Below are 18,696 nucleotides of genomic sequence, written 5' to 3' on the forward strand. Positions count from 1 at the left end.
CTCTATGCACTTCAGTTTCCTCAAACATATAATGTGAGGAAATCAGAAAAATAATTCTGGCAATATGACAAAACAGGGTTCTATAACATCCATTAGCTCTCCAGCAATAGATCCAAACAAAGAAGAAATCTTTGAAATACCAGATAAAGAATTCAAAAGATTAATTATTAAGTTACTGAAGGAGATACGAGAGAAGTGAAAACCAACATAAATAAATTTAAAAATTAATTCAGGATATAAATAAAAAATTTTCTAAAGAAATAGCTATTTTAAAGAAAAATCAATCAGAAATTCTAGAAATGAAAGACACATGTAGAGACTTACAAAATGCAGGGGAATGTTTTGAAAGTAGGCTTGACCAAGTAGAAGAAAGAATTTCAGAGCTCAAAGACAAGGCTTTGAGTTAAACCAATTAGACAAAAATAAAGAAAAAAGAACTAACTTTTTTCTTTCTTTTTTTTTAAAAAGAAAAGAAATGGAAAGTGTATCCAAGAAATACAAGATTATGTATTATGGCCAAATATAAGTATCACTGATGTTCCTGAGGAAGAAGATAAACAAAAAGTTTGGAAAACTTAGTTTAGGGAACAACTGAGGAAAATTTTCCTGGTCTTGGTAGAGATTTAGACATTTAAATATAGTAAGCTCAAAGAACTCCTGGGGAATTATTTGCAAAAAGGATATGACCAAGGCACGTAGTCATTAGGATATCTAAAGACAACGTGATAGGAAGAACGCCAAGAGCAGTGAGGAAAAGCATCAGGTACCTATAAAGGAAAACCTATCAGACTAACAGAAGACTTATCAGCAGGGACTTCATGAGCCAGAAGGAATTAGGGTCCTACCATTAGCTACGTTGTACAGAAAAACTGTCAGCCAGGAATTTTGTATCCAACAAAACTAAGTAAAAACGGAAGGAGAAATACCATCTTTTTCAGACAAGACATGCTAAGGGAATTTGTCCTAACAGACCAGTCCTACACCAGCTAAAACCTGTTTTGCTAAACTACATTTATGCACAACAAACACAGAGATAAACTAAACCAAAAAAAAGTTTGAATGAAACCACCGGGATCCTTCTATCCTCACCACCAATGATTGCTAATTACTAATTGCTAAAAGGATTTCTAAGTCTTGAAATAAAAGGTTAATATGCACCAGAATAGAACCTCTTGAAAACATAAAACTCACAAGGCCTATAAAACGATAACATAATGAAGAAAATAAAGTATCTAGGTAACAATCTGATGACTGGAACAGTACCTCACATCTGAATATTTATGTTGAATGTAAATGGTATAAATACTCCAAATAAAATATATAGACTGTCAAAATGGATAAAAAAAATCACAAACCAAATATCTCCTGCCTTTAAGAGACTCACCCAACATGTAAGTATTCTTATAGACCCAAGGTAAAGTGGTGGAAAAATATATTCCACAACAATAGAAACAAAAAATGAGCAGGAGTAGTTATCCTTATATCAGATAAAACAGACTTTAAATCAATAACAGCCAAAAAAAAGACAAAGAAGGACATTATATAATGAAAAAGGGATAATTCAACAAGATTTATCTTCAAGCAGGAGATATTACAACCCTAAATATATATGCACCTAACTCTTGATCTCCCATATTCATAAAACTATTACTACTAGATCTAAGAAAAGAGATAAACTGCAACACAATAATAGTGGGACACTTCAACACTCCACTGACAGATTGTTGAGGCAGAAAGTCAAAAAAGAAACACCGAACTTAAACTGCACTCCATAGCAAAAGACTTAACAGATATTTACAGAATATTGTGTGAAAGAACTGCAGAATGTATGTTCTTCTCATCAGCACATGGAACATTCTCCAAGATAGACCATATAATAGTCCACAATAAACTTTTTAAAATCAAAGTCATATCAAGTATCTTCTCAGACTACGGTGAAATACAACTAGATATCAACTCCACAAGGAGCCCTCAAAACTATACAAATACATGAAAATTTAACAATCTGCTCGTGAATGACTTTGGGGTTAACAATAAAATGAAGATGGAAATTTAAAAAATTCTTTGAAATGAGTGATAATAGTGAAACAAGTTATCAAAACCTCTGGGATACAGCAAAAGCAAGTATCTATTGCTAAGAGCAAAGGTTATAGCACTAAATACCTACATCAAAAAGTCTGAAAGATCACAATTTGACAACCTAATGTCATACCTCAAGTAACTAGAGGAACAAGAACAAACCAAACCCAAAGCTAGCAACAAGAAAGACATAACAAAGAGCAAGGCAGAACCAAATGAAGTTGAGTTTAAAAATATAAAAGATTAGTGAAATATAAAGTTGGTTCTTTAAAAAGATAAATAAAATTGATAGATCATTAGCTAGATTAGCCAACAAAAGAATAGAGAATATTCAAATTAGCTTGATTAGAAGTGAAAATGGAGGCATTACAACTGACACCACAGAAATATGATTATTCAAAACCACTATAAACACCTCTATGCATAAAAACTAGAAAAGTTAGAGGAAATGGGTAAATTCTTGGAAACATAAACTCTCCTAGCTTAAAATAGGAAGAAATAGAAGCCCTTAACAGACCAATAAGAAGTAGTGAGATTGAATCAGTAATAAATAAATAAATTGGCAACAACAAAAAAGCCCAGGGCCAGATGAATTCACAGTCAAATTCTACCAGACATTCAAAAAATAACTGGTACTAATCCTACTGAAACTAGTCCAACAGATTGAGAAAGAGGGCATATTCTCTAACTAACTCATTTCATGAATTCAGTATCACTCTTATAACAAAACCAGGAAAGGACATAACAACGTACGAAAATGACAGACCAATATCCTTGATGAACATAGATGCAAAGATCCTCAACAAAATACTAGCTAACCAAATCCAACAGCATATCAGAAGGATTATATATGATTGTTAGGTGGGTTTCATCCCAGGGATGCAGGGATGGTTCAACCTGTGCAAGTCAATAAATGTGATTAATCACACGAACAGAATTAAAAGCAAAAACCATATGATCATCTCCATAGACACAGAAAAAGCATTCTATAAAATCCAGCATTGTTTTATGATTAAAAAAAATTCTCAACAAACTAAGCACAGTATAAATATACCTCAAAATAATAAAAGTCTTACATGACAAAACCACAGCCAACATCATATGGAATGGGAAAAACTTGAAAGCATTCCCTCTAAGAACTGAAACAAGACAAGGATGCCTACTTTCACCATTTCCATTCAATGTAATACTGGAAGTCCCAGCTACAGCAATCAGGAAAGAGAAAGAAATAAAAGTCATCCAAATTAGAAAACAGGAGGTCAAACTATCACTGTTTACTGATGATATGATCGCATACCTAGAAAACACTAAAGACTCCACCAAAAGACTCCTAGATTTGGTAAATGAATTTAGTAAAATCTCAGGTTACAACATCAATGTACACAAATCAGCAGCGCTGCTATACACTAGCAACAACCAAGCTGAGGATCAAATCAAGAACTTAATCCCTTTCATAATAGCTACAAAAAATAAAATGCCTAGAAATATACCTGATCAAGGAGGTGAAAAATCTCTACAAGGAGAACTACAAAACACTGCTATAAGAAATCATATGGAAATACATCCCATGCTCATGGATTGGAAGAATCAATATTGTGAAAATGACTATACTGCCCAAAGCAATCTACAGATTCAATGCAATGTCCACCAAAATACCATCATTATTTTTCACAGAACTAGAAAAAGCAATCCTAAAATTCATATAGAAGCAAAAAAGAGCCCAAATAGCCAAAGTACTCCTGAGCAAAAGGAATAAATCTGAGGCACCACATTACCTGACTTTATATTATATTACAAGGCTATAGTAATCAAAACAGCATAGCACTGTTATAAAGATAGATACATAGACCAAGGGAACAAAATAGAGACTCCAGAAATAAAGTCAAATACTTACAACAAACTGACTTTTGACAAAGCATACAAAAACATAAATTGGGGAAAGAATACCCAATTCAATAACTCGTCTTCCTGGGAAAACTGGATAGCCACATATAGAAGAATGAAACTGGATCCCTTTCTTTAACCATCTAAAACAATCAACTAAAGATGGATCAAAGACAAATATAAGACCTGAAACCATAAAAATTCTAGAAGAAAACCTAGGAAAAACACTTTTGGACATTGGCCTAGGCAAAGAATTTATGACTACAACCCCAAAAGCAAATGCAACGAAATCAAAAATAAATATAGGTCCTAATTAAACTAAAAAGCTGCTGCACAGCCAAAGAAACAATCAGCAAGGTAAACAAAAAACTCACAGAATGGGAGATAATATATTTGCAAACTATGCATTTGACAAAGGACTAATATCCAGAATCTACAAGGAACACAAATCAGGAAGAAAAAAAATAATCCCATCAAAATGTGGACAAATTACGTGAATAGACATTTCTGAAAAGAAGATATACAAATGCCAACAAACACATGAAAAAATATTCAATACCATTAATCAGCAGGGAAATGCAAATTAAAACCACAATAAAATACCATCCTACCCCAGCCAGAATAGCCATAATTTAAAATTCAGAAAACAATAGATATCGGCGTGGATGTGTTGAAAAGTGAATGTTCATACACTGCTGGGGGGAATGTAAATTACAATCTCTATGGAAAACAGTATGGAGCTATCTCAAAAAACTAAAGGTAGATCTACTATTTGATCCAGCAATCCCACTACTGGGTGTCCACCCAAAGGAAAATAAGTCATTATATGAAAAAGACACCTGCACATGTATGTTTATTGCAGCACAATTCACAATTGCAAAGATACGGAACCAACCTAAGTGCCCATCAATTGATGAGTGGATAAAGGAAATGTGGTATATATACACCATGGAATACTACTCAGCCATAACAAAGAATGAAATAATGTCTTTTGCAGCAACTTGGATGGAGCTGGAGGCCATTATTCTAATTGAAGTAACTGAGGAATGGAAAACCCAATACTGTATGATCTTGCTTATAAGTGAGAGCTAAACTATAGATATGCAAAGGCATACAGAGTGCTATAATGGGGATTGGGGACTCAAAAGAGGGCAATGGTGGGAGGGGGTGAGGGAAGAAAACTACATATTGGGTGCAATGTATGCTACTCAGGTGATGGGTGCACTAAAATCTCAGACTTCACCACTATAGAATTCATCCTTGTAACCAAAATCCACTTTTACCCCAAAAGCATTTGAAATACACACACACACACACACACACACATATATAAATATATATAAAAATACAAAAAATAGCAGATGCTGTCAAGGATGCAGAAAGAAGGGAACACTCCTATACTGCTAGTGTGAGTGTAAATTATGTTCACTATGGAGAACAATATGGAGGTTCCACAAAAAAAAACATAAAAATACATGTATCATGTGATTCCACAATCCCACTGCTGGGTATATATTCGAATGAATGGAAATTGATATATCAAAGAGATATTGCCACCCCCCCCCCTGCATTTATAGCAAAACTGTTCACAATAGCCAGGATTGGAATCCATCTGAGTGTCCATCAACAGATGAAGCGAAAAAGAAAATGTACAAACACACAGTAGAATAGTCTACAGCCATTACAAAGAATAGAATCCTCTCCTTTGCAGCAAAATGGATGGAAATGCACATAATTATGTAAAGTGAAATAAGCCAAGCACAGAAAAGCAACTATGACATGTTCTCACTCATATGTGGGAACTAAAAAAGTTGATCTCAGGAGATAGATAGTAGAGTAATGGTTACCAGAGGCTTGGAAATGTTGGAGTTGAACAAAGATCGATTGGTTAATGGGTGCAAAAATGCAGTTAGATAGAAGAAATCATTTCTGTCTTCAATAGTGCAGTAGGGTGACTATGGTTAACAGTAATTTGTTGTATATTTCAAAATAGCTAGAAGAGAATATATGACATATTCCCAACACAAAGAAATAATAGATGTTTGAGGTGATGGATATCGCATTACCCAGATTCGACCATTACATTTTGTATGTTGATATCACAATATCACAAGTAACCCATAAATATGTACAATTATTATGTATCAATAAAAAAGAGAAAAAATGATGTAAAAAATAGATATTGAGTTTTTCTACCCAGGAACATGGAATATGTCTACATTAATTCAATTCTTTGATTTCTTTCATTAGAATTTTACAGTTTCCTCATATAAATTTTGTACTGTTTTTAAATTTATACATAAGAATTTTATGGGGATACTAATGTCAATGGTATTGTGTTTTTAATTTCCAGCTTCACTTTTATTGCTGCTACATAGTGTTTGACTTTTATATATTAACTTTGTATTCTTCAAGCTTGCTATAATGGCTTATTAGTTCCAGGAGGGTTTTTGTTGTTTCTTTTGAATTTTTTGCATAGACCATTATGCTATCTGCAAACGAAGATGGTCTCTTTCTGCCCAATCCGAGTATTTTTTATTTCTTTCTCTTGTCTTATTGCATTTAGTCCTTCCAATGCAATATTGAAAAGTAGTGATGAGAGAGGACATTCTAGTCTGGTTTCTAAGCTTAGTGGGAAAGCTTGTCATTCCTCATCATTAAGTGTGATGTTATCTGTAGGTTTTTTGAAGATATTCTTTACCAAGTTGAAGGCATTCGCTCCACTTTTATCTTACTGAGAATTTTTAATTATGAATGGGCATGAGATTTTGTCACATGCTTTTTTGCATCTATTGATGTAATCGTGATTTTTCTTCTTTAGCTTGTTGTTGTGATGGTTTACATCATTTTATTTTCAAGTATTGAACCAGCCATGCATACCTGTGATGAATCCCATTTGACTATAGTGTATAATTATTTTTATACATTGTTGCATTCAATTTGCTAATATTTTGCTGGGAATTTTGCGTGTATGTCCATGATAGATTTTAATGTATGTAGTTTTTCCTCTTTCTTCCTATTTTTCTTTATTTTATTTTATTTTTGCTTGTAATGTCTTTGTCTGGATTTGGTATTAGGGTGATGATGGCCTCATAAAATGAGTTAAAAAATATTCCCACTGCTTCTATCTTTCAAAAGACAAAGTAGAACACTGGTAAAAATTTCTTCCTTAAATATTTGATGGAAATCATCAGTGAACCAATCTGGAGCTGAGGCTTCCTGTTTTGAAAGGTTATTAGCTATTGATTCAATTGCTTTAATAGATATAGGCTTATTCAGATTGTCTATTAGCACTTTCCTTTCATTCTTTCCTTTCTCCTCATAGTTTTGGGTAGATCAAAGGTGAATGATAATATATAAATGCGATTAAACATGTAGCTGATACAATTATAAAGTTTATGGAGAAACGTAAGGTCTATATGTGCTATTTTACATACTTACAGAATAATCATGTAAAATATTTACGCAATAAGTATTGAATGACATTACAAAAATGTAGTTTGGTGAATATCACAGATATTTTAAAGAGATAATTCCGGGTACTGTTGTGGGGTGGGGGGAGGGGGGAGGGTTAGCATTAGGAGATATACCTAATGCTAAATGACGAGTTAATGGGTGCAGCACACCAACATGGCACATGTATACATATGTAACAAACCTGCACATTGTGCACATGTACCCTAAAACTTAAAGTATAATAATAATAAAAAAAGAAATTAAAAAATAATTATTATTTTAATTTTTATTTTAAGTTCTGGGGTACATGTGCAGGATGTGCAGGTTTGTTACATAGGTAAACGTGTGCCATGGTGGTTTGCTGCACCTATCAACCCCTTACCAAGGTATTAAGCCGCACATGCATTAGCTATCTTTCCTAATTTCCCCCTACCCCACCCCCTGGCAGGACCCAGTGTGTGTTGTTCCTCTCCCTGTGTCCATGTGTTCCCATTGTTCCGCTCCCACTTGTAAGTGAGAACATGCAGTGTTTGGTTTTCTGTTCCTGCATTAGTTTGCTGAGGATAATGGCTTCCAGCTCCATCCATGTCCCTGCAAAAAGCATGATCTGATTCCTTTTTATGGCTGCATAGTATTTTATGGTGTATTTGTACCACATTTTCTTTATCCAGTCTATTATTGATGGGCATTTTTGTTGATTCCATGTCTTTGCTATTGTGAATGGTGCCGAAATAAATATATGCGTGCATATATCTTTGTAATAGAATGATTTATATTCCTTTGGGTATATACCTAGTAATGAGATTGCTGGGTCAAACAGTATTGCAGGTTCCAGATCTTTGAGGAATCACCACACTGTCTTCCACAATGGCTGAACTTATTTACATTCCTACCAACAGAGATTATTTTTAAGGTTAGTCAGGCAGAGAGGCATACAGCAAAGAAAACTAATTTTAAACTCAGTGACAATATCTTTCAAATTCCAGCCGGATCACTTACTAGCTTTGGAATCTTGAGAACAAGATTTGGCTACTCTGGTAGCCCGAGTGCTGTAATAATTACATCAGAAATTGCAATTACAAAATTTAGAAGTGGAATCTAACCCCACAATTACGTTTCTCTTGTCTCTTTGTGGTGAATCAAATGTTTAATTTAAAAATTCAAATGAAAGTAATAAAAGTGTTGGGGAACTCCTTTGCACTGGACCTTGCCCAGTAGTCCTGGAGGAGAAGATTCTTGAGCACAATTGCCTAAGCAGGAACCACCACAGCTCCATCAGAAAGAGGCTGCTGAGGCTTTGCATGCTGTTGTGCTGACCAGAAATCTACTATAAGGTAAATGTAAGCAGACCAGGGAGGGCTCATGACCTTGGACTGAAAATCATGTTTGGAGAGGAAGCTTGTTGCTCATCCCCTTCTATGCTCAGCTGCCTGGGTTTTCTTCCCTACCATTTTATTTGATAACAAGCTATCTAGAGAGCTTGATCCCAGTGCTGAGCCAGGAGGAGACACTTGTAAGCTTTGAAGGGGGCAGTTTCCTTTCAAAGACTGGAGAATATGTGTGCAAAGCTGGGGCAGGTCAGGGCAGAGTGACCTGTAGAGTGGTCTGAGGGCATCTATGGGGCTAGAAGGATCCACACAAGTTCCTCGTTCTACGGTCCAAACCTTCACCTAGATTGTGGAAGTAGGTGAGACAAGAGTTGGGCAATGCAGACCTTTAATTCACCCTGATAGGCTGTAGTGTATGTTTAAGGCTCTTTCCTTTGACCCAATTAGCCTCCACTTCCAGTATATCTCTGTGCAGAAGGCTCAGCTACATGTGTCAGGTATTGTAAATCCTTAATATAAATCATAGTTTAACCTAGAATACACAGTCCAGGCAGGAGGAGGAGCTTCTCCCTTATCAGAAAGGAATGCAGTATCAAAAAATTCATGCTTAATGGGCCGAAAAGTAAATCAGAAATCCCCACGGGTGAGGGTATATCCATAATGGGGGTGGAGGAGAATTCTCTGCCCTCTGAGCTCCCTTGAATTAATTTCTTCCCAGGATGATGGGAACAAACATTTAATTCCTGGACTTTTTCACCTGACAGAGCCTGGATCTTGTTTCTGGTTGTCATTTTACTTGGTGTTGTATTGACAAAGGGAAAGTCAGTGGCTTGGTAGCACCTTTGCTGGTTGGAGTGACCCAGGATCCCTGGTTCCCATCTCAAAAATAAAGGAGCCCACACAGCTAGGGCAGAGATGGAAAGGGAGAGATAGCCAAGAGGTTGGGGTACCTTGAGTGCTGTGGGGATGGGAGGGGTTGCAGAGGGAGCTGTGCCTCAGCACAACTGTATCCTCAGCCTTGGATGGACCTTGTGTGTTTCATTAGCTGAAGTTGGTGCAAGAATCAGTAGTGAGCGGCCCTTTACAGCCAGTTGTGAACAGGTTCAGAACACTGGGGTCTGCTGGAGGCAGGATTGCATGGTGGTAAGAAGTCAGGCTCTAGGTTCAGGCAGAGCTGGTTCAAATCCTGACTCTGCCCCTTACAAGTTGTACATCCTCGGGTGATAGCCACAACCTCATCAAGCTTCCGTTTCATCATTTTCACAACGAACCTACCTCAGAGGCTACTGTAAGCAGTTAATGAGATGACAAGGAGACAGTATTTGGCACAGATGCGTGCTCAACTAGTCATGTCTACAGCCAAACAGAGCAGATGGAGAGAACAGGCTGGACCTTTAAGGCCCTTCTCCAAAACAGTGAAAAGCTATGTCTTTGTCCCCTGCAGGATCCAATCCAAACTCGAAAATGCAGCCCTCAGTCATGGCTTATCTCCCTTTCCCACTGCCTTGTACATGTGGACATATCCAATCACGCATTTTTGTATTCCATACATTTAGTAAGTTCAGTCCCCGTGCCTGGTATGCTATTTTCTCTCTCAGCCAGGAGAATTCCTCCTGATCTTTTAAGACCCAGAGAAAACATTCCTTGCACATGGACATACCCAATCATGCATTTTTGTACTCCAAACATTTAGTAAGTTCAGTCCCCATGCCTGGAATGCCATTTTCTCTTTCAGCCAAGAGAATTCCTACTGATCTTTTAAAACCCAGAGAAAACATTCCTCTCTACGCATTTTTCCATAATGCCCAGCAGTTGTCTCAATCACAGCCCTTCACCTTGCACTGTGGTTGCTGGGTCATGTGTCCAGTACTGGATATGATATATCTCTGTGTCCCCAGAGTCTTGGACAGTGGTGGGTATACAGGAGCAGTTCAATATGCGCCTCATGTATGAAGTTCAATAACAGAGCCTTTTCTATTGCCCAGAGTCCAAACTCTCAAGCCTGGTGTCCAGTGTCCTCTAATAACACTCCTATATGCAGATGTTCTGCTCACATAGCAGGTGGCACATTCTATACCAAGTCTCCCTGGTAGAGAAGTGCTATTATTACTCCCAGTTTGTACATGAGAAAGCTTAAGTTCAGAGATTTGGCTCTACTATCAACTGAATATTTGTGTACCTCCAAAATCTATATGTTGAAATCTTTACACTCAATGTAATGATTTCAGAAGGTGGAGCCACAGGGAAGTGATAAGGGCATGAGGGTTGAGCCTTCATGAATGAGATTTGTGTGCATATAAAGGAGACCCCAGAGCTGGCTCCCTAGTCTCACCATGTGATGACACAGCAATAAGACAGCCATCTATAACCAGGAAGTGGGCCCTCACCAGGCACTAACTCTGTCAGAGTGCTGACCTTGGACTTCCCAGCTTCCAGAACTATGGGAAATAAATTATGTTGTTTATAAGCCACCAGGTCTATGGTACTTTGTGATAGCAGCCAGAATAGACCAAGACAGAGTCATATTTCCCTGAGGTCAATGGCATGTTAGTGATGGAGCTAGAGACCAAACCCAGGGCTCTAAACAGGACATCAGCTGGAAAATCCCATTGGTATTACAGATCAATGGTGCCAAAACATTTGGAGAAGAGGCATGGCCATCCTTGAGCCATGGCTGAGCATGTGGCTCAAAACCTGACAATAACCTGTAGGTGGTTACACCAGGGGTTAGCAGCTGAGGGTGCACAGGGGAAATGGCTCCCACCGTCATACCTACTGCCTTTGGATGCTGGAGACCAGAGATGGCATCTGAAGATGACTATGCAGGATTGGAGACAGGTCCACACACACCTCAGGCCCATGGGTTTGTGTTGATCTATCTGTAACCCAGAGTCCTTAATTTCTGCTGGATCCAAGATGAATGTACCCTAAAAATAGCTTGTATTGCATCATTGAGCAGCCAAATCCAGGTGGAATCATGAAAAAAAAATGTCATTACAAGAGGACATAGGCGGAAGTCTCAGAACAACTTAGAGCCTCTGGTCAACCCCGCATTTAGGGCTGAAGATCAAGATGGCCTCAAAGGGGAGAACTAGGGCCCAGGCCTGGCCCTGCCAGCTTCCAGGCACCAAAGGGGACTTTGGAAGTTTTTAGGGAACTATTAATATTTCCTGTGGCAGGACCCACTGAGACTTAGTCTGGAACTGCACTGCACTTCCTGGAGTCACTGAACATCTTGGCAATCTCAGGCACCAGAGAACTTCCTTTAAAGAAGACACAAAAGAATGTGGGTACCCAGAGGCTCAGGGCCGAGGTAAGTCCCAGGCCAGGCAGCATTCACCATAAGCTGAGCAAGGAGCCACTGGGCCTTAAGGGAACATCAGCAGTAGCCTGCCAGTATTCTCCATGGGCCTGCAGTGAAGGCCACAGGGTGAGGCTTCTCTGCCTGTGTAAATGGTGGGGAAGAGTAGGAAGGACTGCATCTAGTGGGTTGAGTGCCAGCTCAGCCACAATAAATGCAACACCAGGTAGATTTCTAAAGTTTTGATTCCAGTCCCTGGCACCCAATACTAGTACCAGTCGCTGGCAACCCTGGACCCATGCAGGGCATGGGGCAAGTCGCTGCCCTGAAGGGAAGGACACAAGTCCAGCTGGCTTCACCACCTGCTGACTATGGAGCCCCTGGGCCTTGAGTGAACTTAGGCAGTAGCCAGGTAGTGGTCATAGGAGGTTTTGTGTGGGATCCAGTGCTCTGCTGGTTTAAGGTCTAACCCAGCACAGTTCCAGTGCTGATGGCCACAGAGGTGCTTGTGTCAGTGCAGGCCACAGAGGTGCATGTGTCAGTACACCCCCAACTCCTGGAGGCTTAGAACAGAGTGAGAGCAACTATATTTGTTTCTGAGAAAGTGAGGGGGAAGAAATAAGTGTCTCTGCCTGGTAATCCAGAGAATTCTCTTAAATGTCATCCAAGACCATCAAGGCGGTACCTTTATGAGTTTGCAAGAACCACATTGTTATTGGGCTTGGGGTGCCCCCTAATGCAGGTACAGCATATTTTACACCACCTAAGTCTGAATACCTGGAAGCTTTCCTAAGAAAGATGGGTACAAACAAACCCAGACTGAGAAGATTACAATAAACACCTAACTCTCCAATGACTGGACACAGATGAATATCCAGAAGCATCAAGACCATCCAGGAAAACATGACCTCACCAAAGAACTAAATAAGTCACCAGAGACCAATGCTGGAGATGCAGAGATATGTGACCTTTCAGCAGAGAATTCAAAATAGCTGTTTTCAGAAAACTCAAAGAAATTCAAAATAACACCGAGAAAGAATTCAGATTTCTATTAGATAAATTTAACAAAGAGACTGAAATAATTTAAAAGAATCAAGGAGAAATTATGGCATTGAAAAATGCAATTGACACACTGAAGAATACACAAGTCTTTTAATAGAAGAATTGATCAAAGACAAAAAAATTAGTGAGCTTGAAGAAATGCTATTTGAAAATTCACAGTCAGAGGAGACAAAAGAAAAAATTTTTTTAATGAAGCATGCCTACAGGATCTAGAAAATAGCCTCAAAAGGGCAAATCTAAGAATTGTTGGTCTTAAAGAGAAGGTAGAGAGGAAGAGATTGGTGTGGAATGTTTATTCAAAGGGATAATAACAGAGAACTTCCCAGACCTAAAGGAAGATATCAATATCCAAGTACAAGAAGGTTATGGAACACCCAGCACATTTAACCCAAAGTAGACTACCACAAGGCATTTAATAATCAAACTCTAAAAGGTTAAGGATAAAGAAAGAATCCTAAAAGCAGCAAGAGAAAAGAAACAACATAAAATAGAGCTCCAATACATCTGGCAGTGGACTTATCAGTGGAAACTTTATAGACCAGGAGAGAGTGACATGACATATTTAAAGTGCTGAAGGAAAAATCTTTTATCCTAGGATAGTAAATTCAGTGAAAATGTTCTTCGAAGATGAAGGAGAAATAAAGCATTTCCAAGCAGTCCTTATTTATCAATCATAATATGGAATATAAATAAACTAAACTCTTCAATCAAAAGACATAGAGTTGCTCCATGGATTAAAAAAAAAGACCCAGCGATTTGTTGCCTTCAAGAAGCACACTTCACCTGTAACAATATACATAGTCCAAAAATGATGGGATAGAAAAAGACACACCATGCCTATACAAGTTTAAAAAGCACAGGAGTAGCTAAATTTGTATCATACAATGTAGATGTCAAGACAAAAACTATAAAAGAGACAAGAAGATTGTCATCTCTTAGACCTAATTGATATTTACAGGAAATTTCCTCCAATGGCTGCAGAATATACATTCTTTTCCTCAGCATATGGCTCATTCTCAAGGATACACCAGATGTTTGATCACAAAGCAAGTCTGAAAACATTCAAAAAAACTGAAATAATATCAAGCATCTTCTCTGATCACAGTGGCCTAAAACTAGAAGGCAATAATAAGAGAAAATTTGGAAACTATGCAAACACATGGGAATTAAACAAAATGCTCCAGAATGACCAGTTGGTCCACAAAAAATTGAGAAGGAAATTGAAAAATTTCATTAAGTGAATGATAATGGAACCTCAATATACTAAAACCTATGGGATACAGTGAGAGCTATAAACTTTCCTCTTATTGCTGCCCTCACTGTATCCCGTAGGTTTTGGTAAGCCAGGCACAGAAAGACAAACATAACATGTTCTCAAATATTTGTGGGATCCAAAAATCGAAACAGTTGAACTCATGAAGTTGCCAGAGGCTGGGAAGGGTAGTGATGGGTGGCTGGGGGAGCAGTGGGGATGGTTAATGAGTACAAAAAATAGAATGAATACAATTTAGTATTTGATAGCACAACAGGGTGACTATATTCAATAATAATTTAATTGTACATTTAAAAATAACTAAAAGTATAGCAGGATTGTTTTTAACACAAAGGATACATGCTTGAGGGGGTGGATACCCCATTTTGCATGATATTATTATTTATTGCATTCCTGTATCAAACATCTAAAGTGCCCCATAAATGTATACACCTACTATATACACACAAACAAAATATATTTTTTAAAGTGGCAAAAGATATGAATAGACATTGCTCAGAAGAAGACAGAAAAAGCAAACAGGCATATTAAAAGATCCTGAACATCATTGATTTAGCAGAGAAATGGAAATCAAAACTACAATAAGAAATCATCTCACCCCAGTAAAAATGGCTTCTATCCGAAAGATACGAAATAACAAATGCTGGTGAGGATGAGGAGAAAAGGGAACCCTTGTACACTGTTGCTGGGGATGTAAGTTAGTACCACCACTATGGAGAACAGTTTGGTTCCTCAAAAAACGAAAAATACAGCTACAATACCACCCACCACCCAACAATCCCACTGCTGGGTATATACCCCAAAGAAAAGAAATCAGTATATCAAAGAGATACCTGCCATTCTATGTTTATTCCAGCACTATTCACAATAGCCAAGATTTGGAAGCAATCAAAGTGTTCGTCAACAGTTGAATGGATAAAGAAAATGTGGTACATATACATGATGGATATAAAGCGATAAAAAGAAAGAGATTCTGTCATTTGTAACCACATGGATGGAACTTGAGGACAATATGTTACGTAAAATAAGCCAGACACAGAAAGACAAACTTTGCGTGTTCTCACTTATTTGTGGAAGCTAAGAATTAAAACAATTGAACTTACGAAGATAGAAAGTAGAAAAATGGTTACCAGAGGCTGTTAAGGGTAGTTGGGGCTTCCGGGGGTGGGGGGAGTGGGGATGGTTAATGGGTACTAAAAATAGTAGGAATGAATGAATAAGACCTATCGGTTGCTAGCATAACAGATAGTAAGAAATGATTTAGTTAATTATTAATTAAAATACATCAATTAAAATACAGAGATTGTCAGAGTGGGTCAAAAAAATAAGACTCAGATATGTGTTTATTTTTAAACAAGAAAACCACTGTAAACATAAAGGCATATATAAAGTGAAAAGTAAATGGATGGAGAAAAATATACCATACCAACACTAATCAAAAGAAAGTAGAAGAAAAAGGTAACAAAGTGGCTAACACTCACAACACCTTGGCTCTTGGAAAAATTTTTGGTTTATTTGTATAGAAAGTTCTGCTTCTGTAGCACTTTCATAGGACACATTTAATGCCATTTCCATCATCAACTATGTCACTTCATCATCTGTGACCATATTTCTAGAGGGTCTCTCACTGGTTGCTATGGTGCCTCATTGATGATAAGCATACATGCAAGTCTTGTCCAGAGTATGCAGGATAAGGCAAAGGATAGTTTGTTTTTGTATGGAATTTTATAGCATAAACATAGGATAAAACTTCTTCCAACCATGTCACCTTTTGACCTTGCAAGGCCATGATCTCTGCTTTTCTAGAATGAAATCTCTTTTAGTGTTGACCTTCACATCCCAGCACCAGCAGGAAGAACAGGTGAGGGCACTATGAGTAGCACTAAAAGAGCAGTCACACTGTAAAAATAATATTGATTCATCAGCTGGTGGAACCAATGGCTAGAACCAGGAAACAAGAAAATTGATGCATCCATTGGAGGCAAGGAAGTACATATCCTAGAATGACCCATTGAGATTGCGGAGCAACTGTGTCAAAAACGCTTGGAGGAGAGATGTGGCTATCTTATCAGGACGTATTACAGCCCTATTATTAAGATATATTAAGCCCTATTACCAACCTCCTTTTTTCTCTTTCTCTCTTTGCCAGATTTTGCTCCAAATTCTTAGTTATTACATTTCCTGTACAGATAAAAAAATTTAAAGAACTCCCATTTTACTTGACACCTGCATTCTCTCTCTCCGTCTCTCTGTCTCTGTCTCTCTTCTGTCTCTGTCTCTGTATCTCTCTCTCTCTCTCCTTCTTGGTCTCTCTCCACTTTTGCATTCTGACATCCTTCACTCAACTCAACATATTAATATCCACACAGAAACTTAGAGTATACCTCTCCCAAAGACAGTGAGGAACTTTACATAAGAACCAGCTTCTCTGAGGCGAGTAGTTTATTTTCCTTTGTACATTTCTTCTAATTAAAAGAATAGTATTTATAAAACACTGGACATAGTGCCGATACATAGAAAAAGCTCAATGCTTGGTGGCATTTATGACTATCAGGTTATTCTTTCTTTTTCTTACACTAGGGGAAAATAAAATCTTTTTTGCCTGTTCATTTAAGAAGAACCATGTGCATAAGTGCCCAGACACATCCACGTGATGATCTCCACCTGTCCATAGATAGAAGTGGGCTTCATCCCTGGGATGCAAAGCTGGTTCAACATACACAAATCAATAAATGTAATCCAGCATATAAACAGAACCAAAGACAAAAACCACATGATTATCTCAATAGATGCAGAAAAGGCCTTTGACAAAATTCAACAACCCTTCATGCTAAAAACTCAATAAATTAGGTATTGATGGGACGTATCTCAAAATAATAAGAGCTATCTATGACAAACCCACAGCCAATATCATACTGAATGGGCAAAAACTGGAAGCATTCTCTTTGAAAACTGGCACAAGACAGGGATGCCCTCTCTCACCACTCCTATTCAACATAGTGTTGGAAGTTCTGGCCAGGGCAATTAGGCAGGAGAAGGAAATAAAGGGTATTCAATTAGGAAAAGAGGAAGTCAAATTGTCCCTGTTTGCAGATGACATGATTGTATATCTAGAAAACCCCATTGTCTCAGCCCAAAATCTCCTTAAGCTGATAAGCAACTTCAGCAAAGTCTCAGGATACAAAATCAATGTACAAAAATCACAAGCATTCTTGTACACCAATAACAGACAAACAGGGAGCCAAATCATGAGTGAACTCCCATTCACAATTGCTTCAAAGAGAATAAAATACCTAGGAATCCAACTCACAAGGGATGTGAAGGACATCTTCAAGGAGAACTACAAACCACTGCTCAATGAAATAAAAGAGGATACAAACAAATGGAAGAACATTCCATGCTCATGGGTAGGAAGAATCAGTATCATGAAAATGACTATAATGCCCAAGGTAATTTATAGATTCAATGCCATCCCCATCAAGCTACCAATGACTTTCTTCACAGAATTGGAAAAAGTACTTTAAAGTTCATACGGAACCAAAAAAGAGCCCACATCACCAAGTCAATCCTAAGCCAAAAGAACAAAGCCAGAGGCATCACACTACCTGACTTCAAACTATACTACAAGGCTACAGTAACCAAAACAGCATGGTACTGGTACCAAAACAGAGATATGTACCAAAACAGAGATATAGACCAATGGAACAAAACAGAGCCCTCAGAAATAATGCCACATATCTACAACTATCTGATCTTTGACAAACCTGACAAAAACAAGCAATGGGGAAAGGATTCCCTATTTAATAAATGGTGCTGGGAAAACTGGCTAGCCATATGTAGAAAGCCGAAACTGGATCCCTTCCTTACACCTTATACAAAAATTAATTCAAGATGGATTAAAGACTTAAATGTTAGACCTAAATCCATAAAAACCCTAGAAGAAAGCCTAGGCAATACCATTCAGGACGTAGGCATGGGCGAGGACTTCATGTCTAAAACACCAAAAGCAATGGCAACAAAAGCCAAAATTGACAAATGGGATCTAATTAAACTAAAGAGCTTCTGCACAGCAAAAGAAACTACCATCAGAGTGAACAGGCAACCTACAGAATGGGAGAAAATTTTTGCAACCTACTCATCTGACAAAGGGCTAATATCTAGAATGTACATCTGACTAATTTTTGTATTTTGAGTAGAGACAGGGTTTCACCATGTTGGCCAGGCTGGTCTTGAACTCCTGACCTCAAGTGATCCACCTGCCTCAGCCTCCTAGAGTGCTGGGATTACAGACATGAGCCACCCGGCCCCCAACT

The 18,696-nt window shown here is 37.9% G+C and overlaps 1 protein-coding gene across 1 annotated transcript in view; it reads right to left on the reverse strand.

Annotated features, from left to right (window-relative positions):
• Positions 1-18,696, reverse strand: part of LOC129459690 (putative zinc finger protein 861) — a 250,172-nt gene that overhangs the window by 186,844 nt on the left and 44,632 nt on the right. The gene's annotated exons all lie outside the window — the stretch shown is intronic.

The sequence above is a fragment of the Symphalangus syndactylus genome, chromosome 13 (assembly GCF_028878055.3).
Source record: "Symphalangus syndactylus isolate Jambi chromosome 13, NHGRI_mSymSyn1-v2.1_pri, whole genome shotgun sequence".
NCBI lineage: Eukaryota > Metazoa > Chordata > Mammalia > Primates > Hylobatidae > Symphalangus > Symphalangus syndactylus.